The sequence below is a fragment of the Triturus cristatus genome, chromosome 6 (genome assembly GCF_964204655.1).
Source record: "Triturus cristatus chromosome 6, aTriCri1.1, whole genome shotgun sequence".
NCBI lineage: Eukaryota > Metazoa > Chordata > Amphibia > Caudata > Salamandridae > Triturus > Triturus cristatus.
This window is the reverse complement of record NC_140589.1, coordinates 802,337,746-802,359,179: the sequence shown is the minus strand read 5'-3', so window position 1 is coordinate 802,359,179 and position 21,434 is coordinate 802,337,746.

Below are 21,434 nucleotides of genomic sequence, written 5' to 3'. Positions count from 1 at the left end.
GATTGATTGCAGATTTTATTGAGGTACCACAGTGTAATGGCCTAAATTATGTTTTGGTAATAGTCTTCTAGTTCTCCAGATGAGTAGAAGCATTTCCCATGAAAAGAGCAGATAGCCTAGCCTTACAGTTGCTAAACTGTTGTTTAGAGAGTTGATACCAGGATTTGGTGTCTCAACCTCTACTGAGATTGATCATGGTACACACTTCAAGAATGAAGTGTTGCAAATAATCTGCCCAGATTTTTTGAGATCAAGTTTATATTTCATTGTTATTATCGACCAAAATCCTCAGGTGTGGTGGAACATGCCAATGGCACTTTGAAAACCAAACTTGCGAAATTCTGTGCCTTAGTTGGTTTAAAATGATCTTCTGTTCTCCCTCTTGTTTTGATGAATATGAGAAGTACTCCAGACAGAAAGACAGATTAGACTCCTCACAAAATTCTGATGGACAGGAAAATGAGACTTCCATTTGTACCTTCAGCAGCATTAGTTTTGGTAAGTGATGACATTTTTCTGGATTATTGCGAAGGTCTGGCTGACATGGTGAAATCTGTCTCTCATCAGGAGAACATTTCAACTGAAGCCTACAAGAATACACCCTGCCACAGTCTGAATGCAGGCATATATATGGGTGGTCATCCGAAGGAAGTTTGCAAGGGAAGTTTGGATGAAAGATGGAAAGTTCCTTTCCAAATCATCCTAACAACAAATAGCGCTATCAAGTGCACAGGGGTGCAGCAGAATGAATCACTCTGAAATGTGTTTCCTTCCTTGAAATTGAGAATTATTCAGTATCAGTGAAGAACATCCATAAAGAGTGAAAGTTAATTGTTGCTTAAGAGACTGATCTAGAAATTTGTGACTGTTGGCGCAAGATGGGTTCCGCCTGCTTAATACAACCTGATTTTTTGCTTTTTGTATCACCCGGATTTGGACTTTTTACTGTGTATTTCACCCACCTTAATCACACGATAAATGTGCTGCGGGTGTTTACCACCAGTGTTTGCCTTTTAAGATAAGGCTGCTGTGACACAGCTGGGATAAGGGACACTTGGCTGGTTACACATGAACACATTTGTACATGCATGTGCAAACTTGTGCAGCTGTGCATGGGAGACTACTGTAGTGTGCAGCCCAATAACTCTGCAAAGGTACCCTGGAACAGGGGGAATCTGCAGGGTTACATTTTGACCAGTGTAGGCCTTATACTGTTAGTGGACACTCACAGGGAAAGTCAGTGTGGTTTACTGTCCTGTAGGAAATAGCACTTTATCATACAAATGCAGGAAAAACTGCCTTAGATTGCAGTTCACTTTTCTTTGGCCTACAAAGTCCAGCGACATATCAAAATGGGGTGGAACATGTACACCAAAATCAAATCTGCAAGTTTCAAGAAGATATCTGTACATCACAGGGGTCATGCAGAGTTGTAATATTTCTCTGGCTCAACTCAGTATCATTGTCCACACCTTTTGTCACCCTGCTGAGCCAGGTTAATTATATTTCTCCCCACCAGGGGGAACAAAGGCCGCCACAGACAAAAGGTATAATTACCAGTGCTTCAAACAGCTCATGAGCAGGAAATGGTGGGAATAAAAATCTGCACTTCTTTATTACCTGTCACACTGTACCAGAGCTAAGGACAGCCCAAGCCCACTGAACAAAAGGAAGTCCAGACAGACAACTGGAGCCAACTCAGGAAGGGGATGTTTGGTAGGAAAGGCCTTGGCAGTGATGTCAACGTGGGGCGGAGTTGGGACCCAAGAGCAAATATGACCAGTGGCTCCTGGATGACTTGATCTCGATCTGTCCCAAAATGCAGTGCAGGAGGGTATTGGACCTGGCTGGAAAGATGTGGTGCTCTAGGACTGGCTAGGGTTGCCTGTCTTCTACAACCTTCAACCCCTTTTTAGAAACTATTGTAAAAAAACTCTTGAACTAGGGAGAGAAAGGTTTTTTTTGTGCTTTTGTGATTTTTGCTGCTGGACCATGTTAGTCATGGGCAACTGAAAAGAGAAACTCCCAGATGCTCAAAAGGACAATGGACTCAGTCCCAGTTGACCCCAGGACCAGTGAGGCTGGACCCACTGGTCTCTCCAAGGACCTGTGAAGCTAGACCTCCTGAACTCCCTGGGGACCAGTTGGGGGACAGAGCTTGATTTCTGCACCCACAGACAAAGACTAAGAGGAGAGCTGGTGCAGTGACCCAGTGGAACCAACTTCCTGGCTTCTACAACCTTCCATCCCCTTGTAAAAACTATTGTAAAAATCTCTTCAATAAGGGAGAGAAATGGTTTTTGGTGCTTTTTGTGCTTTTTGCTGCTGGACCATATCAGCCATGGATAACTGGAAGGTGAAACTCCCTGATGCCCAAAAGGACAATGGACTCAGTCCCAGTTGACCCCAGGACAAGTGAGGCTGGACCCACTAGTCACTCCAAGGACCAATGAGGCTGGCACCCTGAATTCCCTGGGGACCAGTTGGGGGAGAGAGCTTGATTTCTGCACCCAGAGACAATGACCAAGAGGAGAGCTGGTGCAGTGACCCAGTGGAACCAACATCCTATGAAATATACCACCTTTGAGGTGAGGAGGTCTGCTAAAATGGCTCCTGGTGGCTAGTGCTCGCCGCAAGTAGTAAAGTGAGCCCAACACCATCCAAATCAGCCAAACAGGCCCAAAGTTATGGCCTTTAAAAGGTTGTTGACCTTTAACCCCCCTTCAGAAATGAAGTGCATGGAGCTCCATTGCTCGGTTAGGAATTACCCACAGGGTGGGCTATGGCCCAAGACTAGATGTAAGGTGTATTCTTTTATTTACCACCCAGGAAGGAGCCATGCATGGGACATCTTCCCAGGCTCTTTTCTGTCCCCGGGGTCCCCATCTCCTCGGGGGCTGCTGCAGAGGGCGGGTGAGCATTGTCTCACTACCCCAAGAGAAGAGGGATAGGCCCAGGAACCCAACTCCAGGCCCCAGCACTAGCAGTGGTGAGTCTGACTCCCACTCCGCGTGTCCATGTCTTGGGGGAGCAGGCTGGCCACCACAGATGAGAACTCCCTGTCTGCAGGAGCAGGCAAGGTAGAGGAGCTGCTTTGGCAGCAAGGAGCATGCTGATCTGGCAGGAACTGGCAAGGGCAGCCAAGGGTTGCCTCCCTAAGCTACTCACAACAAATAGAGGCGTGTGGGGTGGCCTGGTGGACAGAGCAGTCCCCAAAAAAAAGGAAAAAGAAGAAAACAAAAACACATTGCGTCCCATCAGAGTGGGAGACCAGCATTTAAAATATTAATTGCCCCTGGCTAGAGTGCTCCATAATGCCCTTCAGGGCCTACCCATTTACATATTTTTCTTGCCTCATGGTGGCCCTAAGATGACAGGGGCACCACCAATAATTTCAGAAAGTGTTCTGGGAGGCTCTAGAAGTTACAGCAACACCCTTGAAGTTATGTTTGTAAATGGACCCTACGTTTGCAGAGTCAAAGAATCCATGATAATCTGAGAGTCTCTCATGACTTTACAAAGCACTTCCAAGGCTAGAGCTTTTTCTGTACAGCTGGGTCTCAGGCAGCATTTTATGCTGTTAGAAAAAGGTGGTTTTTTTAGGGGGCTGTTATATTAGTCGTATTTTATGCCACCTGAAAATATATAAAAAGCACACAGACACATGTTATGTTTACATTTAAAATGCTTTATTACAATGTTGACAGTGATTATCTATCAAAGTTGCTATGTTTTTTAACATTAATACTTGTATATACACATTGTTATTAATGAATATTGCATTTGCACACAAAATGATGGTGTTTTTAACTTGTGGTTTGTTGCTCTTGTAATATAGTGAACCCTTGATAAAGCCAACAAGCTTACCTTACTTAAAGTGATGCTTCCCTATCTGGTATAGGTGTGGGTGGGTACTGTGATTTTGGGAGTCAAATGCGATTGCACAATGTGATCTAAGGTATATTTAGTCTGCCTTATGTATACATTTGTAAATTATTGCGTAGTATGTAGTAGCGTTTGTGTGTAATAAATGTACTTTCCTTTTTTCTAAAAAATAGCACTGATTGGACAATAATTTATTGAGTGTTATTATTCCGTGCCAGCAAATGATGATTACTAGCCACACCACCTCCCCTAAGTAGTCCTATGACTTCTATGCTTGGCTACTCTAAGACTGTCAAATGCTACAATGCGGTGCTTGGTTCGCGGTAGGAGGAAATTGTGGACATATTACTTTTGCATGCCTCACATCCTGCACAACTAATAATCAAATTTCATACAGCCATTCTTTTCCACAGAATAAAAGGTAAGACATTGTATTTTCTTTTTTCCCTTTCCTTGATGTATTATTGCTTGAAATAGAAGATAAAAAAGAAGAAAATATTACTGCTTTTAAGAAAATGTGTTTGACTCTTATTTTTGCCACAAAAAGATTTTTCATTTTGATATCAATTGAAAGGACGCGATACAGCAGATACTGTAAAATTATAGGCATGACTTTACTCATTATAATTTTAGTAATATCAGTTGTTTTTTTGGGGCTATTACAGATCCCTGTGGGAAATGTTTCAAGTTATATGAAACACAGTCCTAAAATTGAAAGTAATTATGAAAAGGTTAGACAAATGACATCAATACATGAAGAACATTTAGCTAGTGGTTTTAAGGATAATACGTATAGTAAAATTATTTGGAAGTATGTGGATATTTTGAAAATCAATTGTTGTTATGCGTGCACTTACCTTGCTGCTACAACTGGGGAAGGATCAATCTATGTGTATGTAGAAGAATCATATGCTTTGCCCTGTAGCATGTTTTTGTGTGGCTTTCTCCAGTCATGAGGAGTTCTTCTTTCCTCATTTTTACAGATTGTAATCTGTTTTTAGAGAATTTGTTTATTGATGAGAATGATAAAATAATTAAATATGGTGAGTACTTGAGGTTGTTTGCACAAAATAGACATAATGCTAACATGGATAAAGATTATTTATGTTCATTGAGTAATGAAGAGTGTGATTTTATTAGGTAATATAATGAGAGAGGAGTGAAAGTAGTGAGAAATTTAAAAGATCAAAGGATTGCTTTGGAAGAAATGAAAGAGGAAGAAGAATTTAGGCTGTCAAGTTTACATCCCAGGTTAAAAGTAGAACAGAGAAGGAAAGGTAAAATGTGTATGCTAAGGTAAAGATCTAAAGCAAAAGGTAAATACGAATTTTGTAGGAGAAAGTATGTGTGACAAATCTTATGAAGTAAGTTGAGATCTGTTTTCTGGAGAAGAAGCTATCATAAGAGGAAATTATTACATTTGCGGAAGGACTGCTGATTTTAAACTACCAAGAAATTGGGTGAGTTTGTATTACCCGGCTTTAGTTCTTCCTAGAATTTGTCATATAGATGAAATAGATGAAGAACATGACATGAAAAGAGTAATACAAAGTCTGAGACAACTGGTTTTAGATATTTTAGGAGCAATGATTCCTTCAATAGGAGTGGCCATCAATGATGTGAAAATTAGACTATTGTCTATAATAGTAAATAGGCTGATTGTAGGTACAACATGTGCCCCACTACATGCAGCCCCAGGCCCAGAAGTGGCAGGGAGCCCTTATTCCACGTCAGCCACCCTTTGCATGGTGGGCTCACCACCCTGAAAAAAGTGATGGAAATGAAAATCAGAATATGCTCTGCGGTGCTACAGTGGTAAAACTGAGCAGTTAAAATATAAAAACCCTAAAGGATAAACCAAGTTTGACATAAAGCTATAGATATAATGAAGCAAATCAAATAAGACTTAAGGGAACATAAGTAAACTTAATGCAGCTAATAGCCTGATTGGTCATTTACCATTTTTGTCTGTAAGAGTAGCAATTAGTGGCATAGGTGTAGCTGTGAATTATAGCGGTGTGTGCGTATAGAAATTGCGACTTCATGGTAATGGTGTGCAGGAAGTAGTTAGAGGAGTTTGTATGTGAAACTTGTGGTCCTTGAAGGAGTTACTTAAATACTAACATGGTAATAAAATATATTGCACCAGTGTCAAGCAATTTCGAAACTGCGGCACGTATGCAATGTTATTTAAACCAGATGGCAGGTTTAAAAATAACATGTGCACAGACTGACTATTGTAAAATATTGTTTTGCTGTAGTCATTATGCGCACATGACAGTGTTTGATTTTTTGATCTTCAGATACAGACATATCTTCTTAGGGATGGTTGAAATGGAGTCTGTGTAATAGGGGAGGCTAGAATTATGGGAGTGTTGTGTGTTATAAGAATAGAAAGTGGAAAGTAAAACAAAAAAGGTGTATGTGATTTTCATGTATCTGAGCTTGCGATCAAGTTCTCACCACCTTAACCCCTTAAATGCAGAGGTTTTCGCCCCAGAGCTGAGCCTTTTTTTATGTTTGAAGCAGTTCTTCTTTATGCCTTGACAAGTTTTTTTTCTAATAAGGTATCCAGACCTAATATTCACCCTTTCTTTCCCACATGTTGAGGATTCGTTCACCCTTTTTTTCTTCACATGTCGAGGATTCAGAACCTAGTAGGGTTTGTGGATTCCCTGGAGGGAAAGAGAAAACAGCCAAAATGCAAACTTTGTTTTGGAAAAATTAGGAAATTATGCTGTGAAAAAAAGTATGTTTGCTGAATGGCATCAAAAAAATGTTTGCTGTGATAAGGTTACCCTCTGTTATTCCCAGGCTTTTGGAACAGGCAGAGCTGAATAAAAAACATTTTTGCCATATTTTGTGCATATTTTTAATGTTTGGGAATTTTCATTTTTTGGTGGTTTCTTCCTACTTGCAGTTTGTGATGGAAATTGGTGTGAAAAAACATAGGTACAAACAATAATTATCTGAAAAGTTGACAACATTCTGAATTTAAGAAGAGTGGGTCGTTTGTGCAGATCGCTCAAAGTTTCCCCACAGAAACACATTTGTTAAAATTTATAATTTTGTACAATTAGGTGCCGATTCCGATCCTGGAAAAACCGGGTACGAACCGTCGGTCGGAGCATTTTCTCCGTCCGACTCGTACCCGGTAAAAACACCATACAAACTTGCAAGTACGATTCGTACGGAAACACCATTTCCGTACGAATCGTAAAAAACACCGACCGAGGAAAATATACATACCAATGTGATCCGGGACACCTCCGACATGACGTCGGTACGCACTCAGGCTGCGTTTCACGAACCAGGAAGTACGATTCGTACCCACAGCAGTCCGGACGGCAATATCTTTACGGCACCCAAAAAGTGCCGGGAAAGCGAAGTACGCTGCGAAACGAGCAGATTAGGGGGCCCGGTACGCGCCGAACCCCCCCCCCAGCCCCCGTAAGTACGCGCCGAACCCCCCTCAGCCCCCGTAAGTACGCGCCGAACCCCCCCAGCCCCCGTAAGTACGGACCATACCCCCACCCGTGTATGTACACCAGTGTACGTACGGACTGTACCCCCACCCGTGTATGTACGGACCGTACCCCCACCCGTGTATGTACACCAGTGTACGTACGGACCGTACCCCCACCCGTGTATGTATGGACCGTACGCCCACCCGTGTATGTACACTAGTGTACGTACGGACCGTACCCCCACCCGTGTATGTACACCAGTGTACGTACGGACCGTACCCCCACCCGTGTATGTACGGACCGTACCCCCACCCGTGTATGTACACCAGTGTACGTACGGACCGTACCCCCACTCGTGTATGTACGGACCGTACCCCCACCCGTGTATGTACACCAGTGTACGTGCGGACCGTACCCCCACCCGTGTATGTACGGCGCGAACCCCCAGCTGTACATACACGGGTGGGGGTACGGGCCGTACATACACGAGTGGGGGTACGGTCCGCACGTACACTGGTGTACATACACGGGTGGTGGTACGGTCCGTACATACACGGGTGGGGGTACGCTCCGTACGTACACTGGTGTACATACACGGGTGGGGTCACGGTCTGTACATACACAGGTGGGGGTACGGTCCGTACGTACACTGGTGTACATACACGGGTGGGGGTATGCTCCATTCATACACGGGTGGGGTGGGGATTCGGCGCGTCCATCCGGGGGGGGCTGGGTTCGGCGCGTACATACGGGATGGGGGCGGTTCGGCGTGTACATGGGAGGGCTGGGGGGGTGTTCGTCGTGTATGCGGGCACATGTCTCCATAGTTGCTATTGCAGTTCGGTCCGTACGGTGTTTTTTCCATACGGTTGTAACTTCGGACGCACCGTACGGATCGTACTTGCGCGCTCGGACTTGGGTTTTCACATTTGTACGTAAACTCGTCCGGGGACGTGTCGGACACATTTTCCGACCCGAGGACGTGTGGGGGAATTTTCCCAATGCGATTCGTATGGACTTTTTCCCATGCGAATCGTACTTGGCAGTTTGTACGCTACTTGTACGATTCGTACGGTAAAAATACCGGATACGAGTCATACGGGGAAATTTTTTAACGGATCGGAATCGGCACCTTAGTGGGTGAAAATTGTTTTTATATGGATCTAATATGCAAATAAGTTGCTAACATGATTATATTTGGAACAAGTTTAATATGAAGCATAGAAGTGTGCTTATTAATTTAGTTATGCCCACATTTATGTTAAAGCACTATCTTGGATAAAATGGATGCTGTTTGTGTCATTCAATTCTGTATTCACGCCATCCCATCTGGTTCCCCTGCACATCTGGTCTCCCCATGAGCCTCGCAGAATGAAGACAATTGTCGTAATAGGTGTTTTCCTACTGTATGAAAACAAAGCATAGAATGAACTTTCTAGTGCTCCAGACATATGTTGTAATCCTCAAGCCAACCCGATATAGCTCTGCTAAGAGTTATAGAAAAAATGTTTTACATTTTGTTCGAACATCTCCGGATAGCAGTAGCGTGGAAAATGATGGATGCTTTCTTAAAAATTGATTAGTGCTTATGTGTTAGGTACTGATGCTCTTTTTTTCTGATTTGCCAAGGGATTGTTACTCAGGATCAGACAATGATGACTTAGCTATTTACTAATTTATTCTGCAAGAATTGTGTATAAGAAACCCCTTTTATGGGGGGGGAGCCAGAGACTTCATTTTTCTACTAGGGACGCTGATGAATTTCGTTTTGATTTTGCTGCTTATTTTGGAACTTAGAATGGTTTCTGATTTTGACTACTGTGTAGAACTTGCGTTTTAGTCTTCATGGCATTTATTCTGTACCGCTTGATTTTGAATTTTTGAATAAAACCCTTAAACTTTTCTTGACCTAGAACTCAATTATTGAGTGGTCAAAATTACTGATTCTTGCTAATTAGCTAAACTGATGTGTATGTTGGTTGTCTGAAAACATGTTTCCCAGACCATCACATACCTGCCAACTCACACCATGCCTACTTTTGACACACGATGTCGGCTCCCATCACACGTTCTCCCGGTGAGAAGCCAATATCACATGGTGGCATGGAAAATGAGTTGGAAAATAAGTAGGAGCTTTGAACTGCCGACATCCATTGAGGGGTGTGAAACACCACAGGACATCGGCACCGGTGAGCAGTCTAAATATCGAAAATTTTATTTCGACCTACAATAATATCGAGTTTAGAATATCGAAGGGACAGAATATCGATGTCAAGAATATCTATGGACAGAATATCGAACCTAAGGTAAGTAATATCGATTTTTCTTATATCGATGTTAGTAATATCGTAGTTAGTAATATCGATATGAAATATATCGATGTTACTAATATCGATGTCACTAATATCGATATTTATAATATTACTATGTATTTTATTATGTATTTAATATGTATGTGTTAAATATTTTTTGTTAAGTGTTCTACTGGTTTTAAAATATATGTATACAATTTTTATATGTTAATATTGGTTTTTTTAAGTTAATTTTGTGTTTTAGTACTGTAGCGGGTTGTGGGTTTATAGGGGAATAGGGTGGGAAGTAATTTAATTATATGAATTTAATTATACATTTTTGGGAATTATAAATTAATTTTAAATAATTTTTGCATTTTAATTCTGTAGCGGGTTGTGGGTTTATAGGGGAATAGGGTGGGAAGTAATTTAATTGTACTTAAGTAATATTTTTATTTATTTATTGGTATTGATAATTATATTATTGTTAATTAAGTATTAATTGGTAATTAAATTTTATTAATTGGTAATTAGTTTTTATTAATTGATTAATTGATAATTATGTTAACGGTATTATTTTATTATTTGAGTGTTTTGTGTGTTTATAGGGGAATAGTGTTGGAAGTAATTGAAATCTAATTAAGTAATCATTAAATTTGTTGTTGGGTATTGATAATTAATTAATTGGAGATTAAATATTAATTGGTAAATATTTGTAATTATAATAATTTGGTTATGAAAAATAATTTATTGTTGATTAATAATCAACTGGTAATTAAATATGTTTAAATATTATGTATTGATATTTCTAATTAATATACTAATAAGTAATTATTAATTGGTAATTAATGTATATTAATTAATATGTTGGGTATAAAAAATATGTAATTGTTTAATATTTTTTAATTGGTAATTAGTGTTTGATAATTATTTTTTGGTATAAAAATGTAATTGTTCAATATTTTTTAATTGGTAATTAATATTCATTAATTATTAATTATTGGTATTTATTAATAATTTATTGCTGATTAATTATTTATTGGTAGTTATGTTTTTAATAAATATCTATTGGTACTTGCTAGTAATTTTGAGTTATTTAATAATTAAATTATTAATTATTTTATTTATAAATATGTTATTTTTAACTTCTAAGCTATCCAACACTTTCCCTACTGTTGCACTCTCTGGAGTTGGAATAGTAATTTTTACCCCTACGCTATCCAACACTTTCCCTACTGTTGCACTCTCTGGAGTTGGAATAGTAATTTTTACCCCTACACTATCCAACACTTTCCCTGCTGTTGCACTCTCTGGAGTTGGAATAGTAATTTTTACCCCTACGCAATCCAACACTTTCCCTGCTGTTGCACTCTCTGGAGTTGGAATAGTAATTTTTACCCCTACGCTATCCAACACTTTCCCTACTGTTGCACTCTCTGGAGTGGGAATAGTAATTTTTACCCCTACGCTATCCAACACTTTCCCTACTGTTGCACTCTCTGGAGTTGGAATAGTAATTTTTACCCCTACGCTATCCAACACTTTCCCTGCTGTTGCACTCTCTGGAGTTGGAATAGTAATTTTTACCCCTAAGCTATCCAACACTTTCCCTGCTGTTGCACTCTCTGGAGTTGGAATAGTAATTTTTACCCCTACGCTATCCAACACTTTCCTTACTGTTGCACTCTCTGGAGTTGGAATAGTAATGTTTACCTCTACACCAGGGGTTCCCTATCTGTGCGCCGCGGCACCCTGGTGCACCTTTAAAACTAAACAGGGGCGCCGCGAACAGATCCTGTAAATATTAATAATGTGCGTCCTCTCAGTCAAAGTCTCAGGCAAACTTTAAGCTCAAATTACAGTTCCCATCATCCCGGGCGCGCTGAGATGCCAACAAATGCAACAGTGTGAAAGGCTGTTTGAACTCTGAGGCAGAAGCTGCAGCACATTGGTAAGGAGTATTTCAGTATTTCACTGCAAAATACACGTTATGTTTTTTACCTCGCAACATGAAACCAATTGCCTTGAATAGACACCAATAGAATGTAGGTTGCAGTACTCACAGGCACAGATTACTGCTGCTGTTTGTTAGTCATTTTAACTCCAGCTGCACCCAAATTCCTGATTTTTGTTGATGGCTGAGTGAAATTGTTTCCGTCAGTAGAGGGCTGTGTCCTACAGGAGCCAATCGAGCTACAGATGTTGCATGCAGGCCTCGTGGACCAAGGGGGCGTTTGAAGGCCTGGGTTTGGGTGGATGGGAGAGTCCAGCAAACGTCTCAGCATGTATCACAAATTCGGGGTGTGATGCACGTACTATGACACGCACCAATTATTTTATCTTAACATCAGAGTCATGTCATTCCCACCATAGATGGTATCAGTGTTTTATTTGGTAGCTGTGCATGTTGAGGGGGATTTGGGTATGATACACTGCACAAAAGAACAGACACTTTCCTGCTAAACTCCGAATTGGCCCAAGGATTGTATATGAACAGCAGGGCCTGTAGCTGTGTAGTGGACTGGACAGAAGGCTGTTTGCCAAAACGAGTTTCAGCTGGTGTGAAATTTAGCAGCATTGGGCCAGCGAGCCTAAAGCTACAGCGCTTTAGGTGGATGCTAGTAACTCTGAGTGAGCAGTCTGTACAGCACACTCACGGAACTGAGTTACTTCTTGGCACTATGTGAACTTTGGTGTGGGTTTTGTATCTTTTAAAAAATGCTTTGTTCAGAGCCAATGGAAATAAACACCCCTGTAAAGTTAATAGCTTTTTGAGAGGCAAATGCTCTTTTGCTCAGTCTCTTACCCTCTCTTCTGAGAGTGCAATGTTTTGCCACTTCTGCTTTTGGGCACTGCACACAGACCACCGAGTACTGTACCACTTCTGACCGATTTAGATGAATAGTGACCTGTGTCCAAATTGAACTATCAACCCAAAGGGGTCAGATGCAGTTACTTTCTCCAGGAACCAGTGATTCGATCTTTCTCGCAGTATCTGTAACACACGCTGGCATTTGTACTTTGACTTGATAGCACTCAATTTATTTCTGAACCATATGTATCTCGGTGAAAAATTTACTTTGTGGATTCTCTTTCTTGGCCCAGTCTGTCTGCAGACACTGAGCTTCCACCTCCATCATGTAGTTTCTCATAAAGCGCCCCATCGGAAATGTAGGTCATGCGCCGGTTGTTTAAGTGGTGTCCTGAACTGCAGCGCAACACACATTTTAGGCACCTTTACTTAACAATTTTCTGATGAAAATTTTGGAGTGTGATCTTTTTCTTGCAACATAACATTTCATCATTACTAACATAATGCTAGTTTGGGACCTTCAGTGCACTTGAGGCATTGCACAAAGGTGTCATGTCGTGTCTTGGCTCTGCCCAGTGGAGTGTTCATCCATTGGCTTTTTGGGTAGATTTATTCATGTCCACTTGAGTGCTTGCATTGAACTGGATGACAAATAATTTGCTGACTAACTACTCTACATTCACTCTACTGCTGCTGGCATGCTGCATTGGCAGATTAACGCAATCTTGCGAAAGGTGTAAATGAGAAATATTCAAGTCGTCCCCCACCCTTGGCTCCCTGGAATGAGCCCCTCTACAGGCAACTTTTTTAAACGAAAGCTAGTTTTTAGAAATTTCATATGCAGACCTCAGATTAATGTTTCTGGCTTACTTAACCAATTCAAGTTTTTCATTAAACAGCTGACATATTTTTAATTTGTTACATCTATGATTTATAATGCCTTCATCTACTTCATCCCAATTATTTTCAGGGTGAAACATGGAAGTAGTCCCAAAGCTGGGTTTACATCCCTTCACCCACAAAAAAAAGTAAAATAATGGGGAGCCGTGGCCAACGGCCAATAGGTCATGGGAGCCGTAGGTCGAAAAAGTTTGGGAGCCACTGCTCTATGCTATCCAACACTTTCCCTACTGTTGCACTCTCTGGAGTTAGAATAGTAATTTTTACCCCTACGCACTCCAACACTTTCCCTGCTGTTGCACTCTCTGGAGTTGGAATAGTAATTTTTACCCCTACGCTATCCAACACTTTCCCTGCTGTTGCACTCTCTGAAGTTGGAATAGTAATTTTTACCCCTATGCTATCCAACACTTTCCCTACTGTTGCACTCTCTGGAGTTGGAATAGTAATTTTTACCCCTACGCTATCCAACACTTTCCTTACTGTTGCACTCTCTGGAGTTGGAATAGTAATTTTTACCCCTATGCTATCCAACACTTTCCCTACTGTTGCACTCTCTGGAGTTGGAATAGTAATTTTTACCCCTACGCTATCCAACACTTTCCCTACTGTTCCACTCTCTGGAGTGGGAATAGTAATTTTTATTCCTACACAATCCAACACTATGGTGCCGATTCCGATACTGGAAAAAATATCCCCGTACGATTCGTATCCGGATTTTTTTCCGTACGAATCGTACAAGTGCCGTACAAACTGCCAAGTACGATTCGTATGGGAAAAAAGTCCATACGAATCGCATTGGGAATTATTCCCCATACGTCCTCGGGTCGGAAAATGTGTCCGACACGTCCCCGGACGATTTACCGTACAAATGTGAAAAGTGAAGTCCGACCGCGCAAGTACGATCCATCCCGTGCGTCTGATGTTACAACCGTATGGAAAAAACACCGTCCGCACCGAACTCCCATAGCAACCATGGAGACATGTGCCCGCATATGTGCCGAACACCCCCCCAGCCCCCGTACGCACGCTCAGAACACCCCCCCAGCCCCTGTATGTACGTGCCGAACCACCCCCCCAGCCCTCGTATGTACGCGCCGAACCCCCACCCGTGCATGTACACCCCCGTACGTACGGACCGTACACCCACCCATGTATATACACCCGTGTACGTACGGACCGTACCCCCACCCGTGTATGTATGGAGGAAACCCCCACCCCAACAGTGTATGTATGGACCATACCCCCACCCGCGTATGTTAGGAGCGTACCCCCACCCCAACAGTGTATGTACGGACCGTACCCCCACCCGTGTATGTACACCAGTGTATGTACGAACCGTACCCCCACCCGCGTATGTATGGAGCGTACCCTCACCTCAACAGTGTATGTACGGACCGTACCCCCACCCGTGTATGTACACCAGTGTATGTACGAACCGTACCCCCACCTGCATATGTATGGAGTGTACCCCCACCCCAACAGTGGATGTACGGACCGTACCCCCACCCGTGTATGTACACCAGTGTATGTACGAACCGTACCCCCACCCGCGTATATATGGAGCGTACCCCCACCCCAACAGTGTATGTACGGACCGTACCCCCACCCGTGTATGTACACCCATGTACGTACGAACCGTACCCCCACCCGTGTATGTACACCAGTGTATGTACGAACCGTACCCCCACCCGCGTATGTATGGAGCGTACCCCCACCCGTGTATGTACACCAGTGTACGTACGGACCGTACCCACACCCGTGTATGTACACCCATGTACGTATGGACCGCACCCCCACCCATGTATGTACGGAGCGAACACACACCCCACCAGTCTAAGTACGGAGCGTACCCCAGGCCCCAACACCAGCACCCTCACCCAACATCGCGCATGTACGAGTCGTACCAAGCCAGAGACAAGGACAGCACTGTACAACAAAATGGCCGATGTACGCACCGTACAGACGCTAAAAACACACGTACACAACCAGGACCAAGCAAAACAACACAAGAAGACTCCATTCGAATCACACAAAGGCACAAAACATGTCCAACAAGCACAAATACAACCTATTCACTGACCTGCAACTGCCAAACTCCTAAACAGAGGCCCAAAACACAACCACTCCGTATAACACACCAACCCAAAGTTCAAACACAGCCACACCCACTAATGGACCAATAAAAAGGCCCAACACACACAAACCATGATCCTTTGCAACAGACCCACTGCTGCCAGACCACACAGAGAAACAACTGCACCATACTACAACCTCCACTACACCTTACACCTGCACACCTTCACACAACCACCTTCACAAACACCCCCTCATCACATTCACACACACACCTGCACAACCACACCCACACACCCACAACCATCCACACCCACACCCCCCACAACCATCCACACCCACACCCCTCACCATGCCCACTAACAAGAATCCAAAGTTCACTAGCCGAGAGTTGGAGACCCTTGTCGACGAAATCATCAGAGTCGAGCCACACCTCTTTGGAACATTGGTCAGACAGACCAGCATCGCAGAAAAATCATCCATGTGGCAGACGATTGTCGATGCTGTGAATGCTGTTGGGGCCACCAGAAGGACCAGGCATGAATGCCAAGCCAGGTGGTACGATCTGCGGAGGACGGTCCGCCGCAAAATGACCGGCGACCACAACCAGGCCAACACCACTGGAGGAGGGCCGCCCCGCAGACCCGTACAATACCATCCCTGGGAGGAGAAGGTGATGGCCACCCTGCCGCTGGTGGGAGTGGATGGAGTAGAAGGACTCCGAGAGCCTGGTGAGTACACAAACAACGCACCTCACATGGGGGGAACGCCATCCACAACCAAACTCACAATCATGCACGCAACCACCCCAAAGCTATCGCATGACTCAACCACACTCCATAAACACGCACATGCCACTAGCGCCACCATGCCCCATGCACCCAGCTAGACAATGCCAAGTCACAGGCCACATAAAACACCAACACAAGACACGGTAACCCGGATGGCGGGAGTGTGTGCCTCAAAAATCACATAGTGCAACTCAGAAACAGACAACAATGCCCTCAGCCCATATGGCCTAGGTCACAGCCAGACAAACAGTGTGTCCCCACACAGTAAAGACTTGCCTGCAAATGGTGGACGCCTTGCATGAAGACATGGGGTGAAGGCACTTTTTGCACATGACAGCAGCTAATGAACAGCCAACACTGTGAAAGAGTGGCAGCACACACCACCACAGCAGCAGCGCAGACACAGACACTACACCCAATGGGTGCCTGGAGATCAGAAACAAACTCACATGAACAAGCCAAGGGCCATTCAAAGACCTGCAAACTGTGTGTGCCTAGGAAGCTGGGCTGAGGTGACAGAGGGTGACAGACAGAGGGAGGGAGAGGGGGAGAGAGAGGGAGGGAGACACAGGGAGACGGACAGAGGGAGGAGGCTGACACAGGGAGGGAGGGAGAGGGGGACAGAGAGGGAGTGAGAAAGGGAGACACAGGGAGACCTATTCACCCTTGGGTGGTGTGGGAATGTCTGCTCGTCAGCAGGTGGACTGCGTGCATGTAGACAAGGGTGGGCAGTGCCTGAATCCCCCTCTCTTCTCCATGGCAAAACACTGGGCCATGTGTCAACCTGTGCACGAGCACAACGCCAGCTACCTGCATTATCTAAGTGTGTGTAACAACTCCATTTCCCCACGTACAGTGCAACACGGAAGGCGCCAATGCATGGTTCGCCACACCTGCTCACTCCACTGCTGACTGCAGTCACAATTGACGCAGCAAGTAAGACTGTGTCACACATAGGTAAAGTCTCAAAAGCTGTGGCCAAGGGACATACCCATGCACAAGTGCACTGTGAGTGGAATGGAAGACATATCCAAATACCCAGAGGAACTGTGCCAACTTTGAAACAAATGAAACATGGATGTTGCATGGAACAAAAATAACATTGTCTCTCTCACACACAGGTCAACGTCGTCGATCTCCCCCCAACACTGGGGGGAAGACTCACAGGACCTGGCTCTGCGGGACGATGATCCCACTGGCAGCGACGACTCTCACCACTCTGTGGACGACCCCGACCAAACTGGCCCCTCTGGTGTCCAACCACCTGCAGCACCTGCGTCAGGTACAACTGGGCCAACCACCACCCCAACTCCTGCCACATCCCAGGAGACACCCAGGATCCCTGCACCACCACCACAACGCATCCAGTCTGACCAGGAGGGACATGGTGTACCGGGCACCCAGGAGGAGGCAGGCGACAACGCAAATGCCACCCCTCAGGGGTCCCGGAGACCCGATGTGCCCGTGCAAGTGGGCAGGGGTGGTGAGAGTGGAGGACGGCGGAGGCCCGAGCCTGACCAGTTGGCTGCGGAACCGGTATATTCCCATGTAAGAAACATCCTGGACACATACCGGCGTGACACCACGGGCATCAGTCAGGTAGTGGAGGCCCTCAACGAACTAAAGAACATGCAGGCCGAGCAACATGCCTGTCAACAGCGACACCAAGGACGGATGGAGGACAGACAGGCTGAGCTCTTGACGGTGCTCACGGAAATGAACCGTTCACTCCGTCGGATAGCCGACAACATGGGCAACCCTCCCTGTGCCACCAGGCGAAGAACATCACCACCCACAGGGAGGGATCAGGAGGAGGAGGATACATCCGATGGAGCATCCCAAGCATCATCACGGCCTGCTTCTGAGGGTTCCCGCAGGAGGGCGGGTTGTCCACAGAAAAGACAGTGAGGGTCAGCGCAACAGCACCATCTCCCAGGACACCTGGCCTGGCACCTGGCCCACTGGCCCAACAGCAGCACATCAGCAAATTACATTCTCTGCCACATGGACTTGCTGGTCACTGTCTGACCAATGTTGACAAAGACTGTGGCATGGACTCTGATGATTTCCAATGGCAAGGATACCAACTCGCCCAGTGAACTTTGGATTCTACACACCCGGAGAGCCCCTATTGTCATACCCCCCCAACACGTACCCCAACACAAATAAAAACTTTCACAATAAAAAGATGATGCCTACATTTTCATTATTACATTACATGTGTCTTGTAAAGTCTAACCATGCCTGAGTTCTCATATGACTTCAACCATCCATACCCTGGGGCCTGAGTCTGGCACAGGACACACATGGGTCACAATGTATTAGCCAAGACAGACATGGAGCACCATACACACCTGTGATGGTCCCAACCAGCTCAGGGGGTGGCCGCACAACCGTGCCGACAGACATATTGAGTACAGCAACAGTCATGCGCAGAGGTCAGGGATCATGTGGAGTGTCCTGGGGGGCTCCCAGGTATGTGTAGACAGGTGGCAGAACCATGTCCTGCAAGCTTAAGTCAGGTGGATGCAGAGAATGGTGGCCTGGCCAACGTTGGATGCATGGGGATGGCACATGTCACAATACCCACACAGTCATGGACATCATGCACAATACAGAGTCTAATCCCAGACAAACAGCTTGCATCTTGCTACTCTACACATAGACACATAGCCACTATCACTGAGAACCATGCCAGACATGCCGTATGCACCATGGCAACACACCAGCATTGACTGAGAAGAGGCACCTTGGAGGCATAGGGACACCTTTATTAGTCATGTATTCCGGAATGCAGAGGCAACTCGGAGTACACATACACAGGTCATGTGGAGTAACATGTGGGTCCAACACTGGCACCCGCCTTCTGCGCCACAAATGCTTGATATCCATGGGACTGGCACACAAGTGTCGGGTAACAGCTAAACACCCCCTGCTGCTCACGGAGAGGCTGCCATACACCATTGATCCTCTGATGTGGAAGTCCCACACCATGTCAAGCCAATGCAAACCGTATGTGTCCGAGGGCAGTGTTACACACATCGATGCCTTCATCACAATCCACTATCCCATTACAGATGACTGTCAACAAGTCTGACCATCTATTCAGGTGAATCCAGCTACATGTCATGTGTCCCATGGTGATGCTACATGTCTGCAGAGGAACCAAACATCGACAGGGGCAGTGTGCACACATTGTAAACAACTGCCACACCCAAAACACCCCTGATGCATCCCTTACCCTAAGGAGACTTCCAAAGTTGTCCGTGCGTGTAACGCGGAGTCAGCACACGATGACGTGTCCATGAAGAATAGCAGTGCCACAACAATGCAACCAGCAGACGGCATGCGCAAGTACCTGGGGATGAGAGACACACAAGAAGTCAGACACAAAAAGCTCATCCACTTGCATGTGCATGTACTCAACACATATAAGGATGACAACATGCTAGGTCACAATTATGACTCCGGAAATACACTCATCACTGGCACCATCACTCGAGTGACACATCCAAACACACCTCTGACTCACGTGGCATACATGCAGATGGACACACACATTGCAACACATGCCACACAAGGACCAATGCATGCACACTCAGACACTGGAACTCACCACTAAGCAAAGAAGTCGCGTATGAGCCGACTCCGGATGTCCTGTTGCGGCTCCACATCCTCCACATCACTAGCCCCATTGCCAAGCCCTTCGTCCTCCACGGGTGGATGGTCCTGATCATCTTGATCCAGGATGAGTGGCACAGCTTTCTCAACTGCCATGTTGTGCAGCATGCAGCAGACCATGAAGATTTTGCTGCAGACCTTCAGCGGTGCATATGGGAGTGCGCCGCCGGTCTTGTGTAGGCACCTGAATCGGCTCTTCGGGAGGCCAAATGTCCTCTCTATCACTCGCCTTGTCCGGCCATGGGCGGTGTTGTAGCGGAGCTGGGCCGGCGTGCTGGGGTTGCGGAGAGGTGTGATCAGCCATGGCATGTTGGGATAGCCAGCGTCCCTTACATGGAAACCACATGGACAAAAGTAGGACAGGAGAAGCAGTCGGGCAGGAAGTCTACGCAAGCTACAGGACAGACAGAGTATACCCACCAACAAGACATGCTCGTTCGATGCGCAGCTGCGTCATCATCTCAGGCACCCTGCTACGCCTCATGATGTAGGCATCGTGTGCTGATCCTGGAAAACGAGCACAGACATGTGAAATCACCATGTTGGACAGACACACCACAAGGGCATTGATGGAGTGGTAGTGCTTGCGATTCCTGTACGCTACCTCCTGTGGCTGTGGTGGTACCAAAGCCACATGTGTCCCATCTATGGACCCAATGACATGGGGCATCCCTCCCAGGGCATAGAATCCACGCTTGACACCTGTCAACTGTTCAGGAGTTGGGAAATGGATAAACTCATCCAGGTGAAGCAACATGGCCTCTAAAAAATCATGAAGCACATGGCTGAACATGGTCTGGGACGTGCCACCAACATGAGCTATGGTATATTGAAAGGTACCCGTGGCAAAAAATGTAGGGCTGCCATTACCTTCAGCTTGGGTGTCAGTGCCGTAGGATACCTGTGCAGCGGTTGCAGGTGTGGTGCCAGCTTTGCCGTCAACTCCTCAATCAACGGTTGGGGGAAGCGGTAGCAGCGTATACAGTCATTCTCCCGCATGTCAGCCAAGTCCGGAATTGGTCGGGGAAGAGGCGGAGCTCTGCAGTAATTTGGAAGTGACAAGGAAGAGTGAGTGCACTACAACAACAATTTCTATGTACTGAGCACATGTTAATCTGTCAATACACATATGCTACATACGGAGTCAGGTATGTGCTACATGCGCTGGACACATATAGCTGCCAGGTGACACTCCTACCAAGACCCAGCTACGAACAGGGATTGTGAACCTTCACATCCCATGGCATGGGACTAGCTGTGTCCCAGTGTAAGTGAACAGCCAGACGCAATACAGGAGTGACATACATCAACATATCAGCAGATGTAGGATGTTGATTGCAGAGACAGGTAGCGGAACACTAGAGCCACAGGTCACATGACATAACACTAGGACAGCCCACACACCTTGCCATGAAGGTGTACATGTCATGACTGATCACACATACATTGAGAGTATGCAGACAGGTCCTTGTTATGCTACTCCGTGTCCATGCATACATACACACCTTACATCCGATACCACATGTGGCCT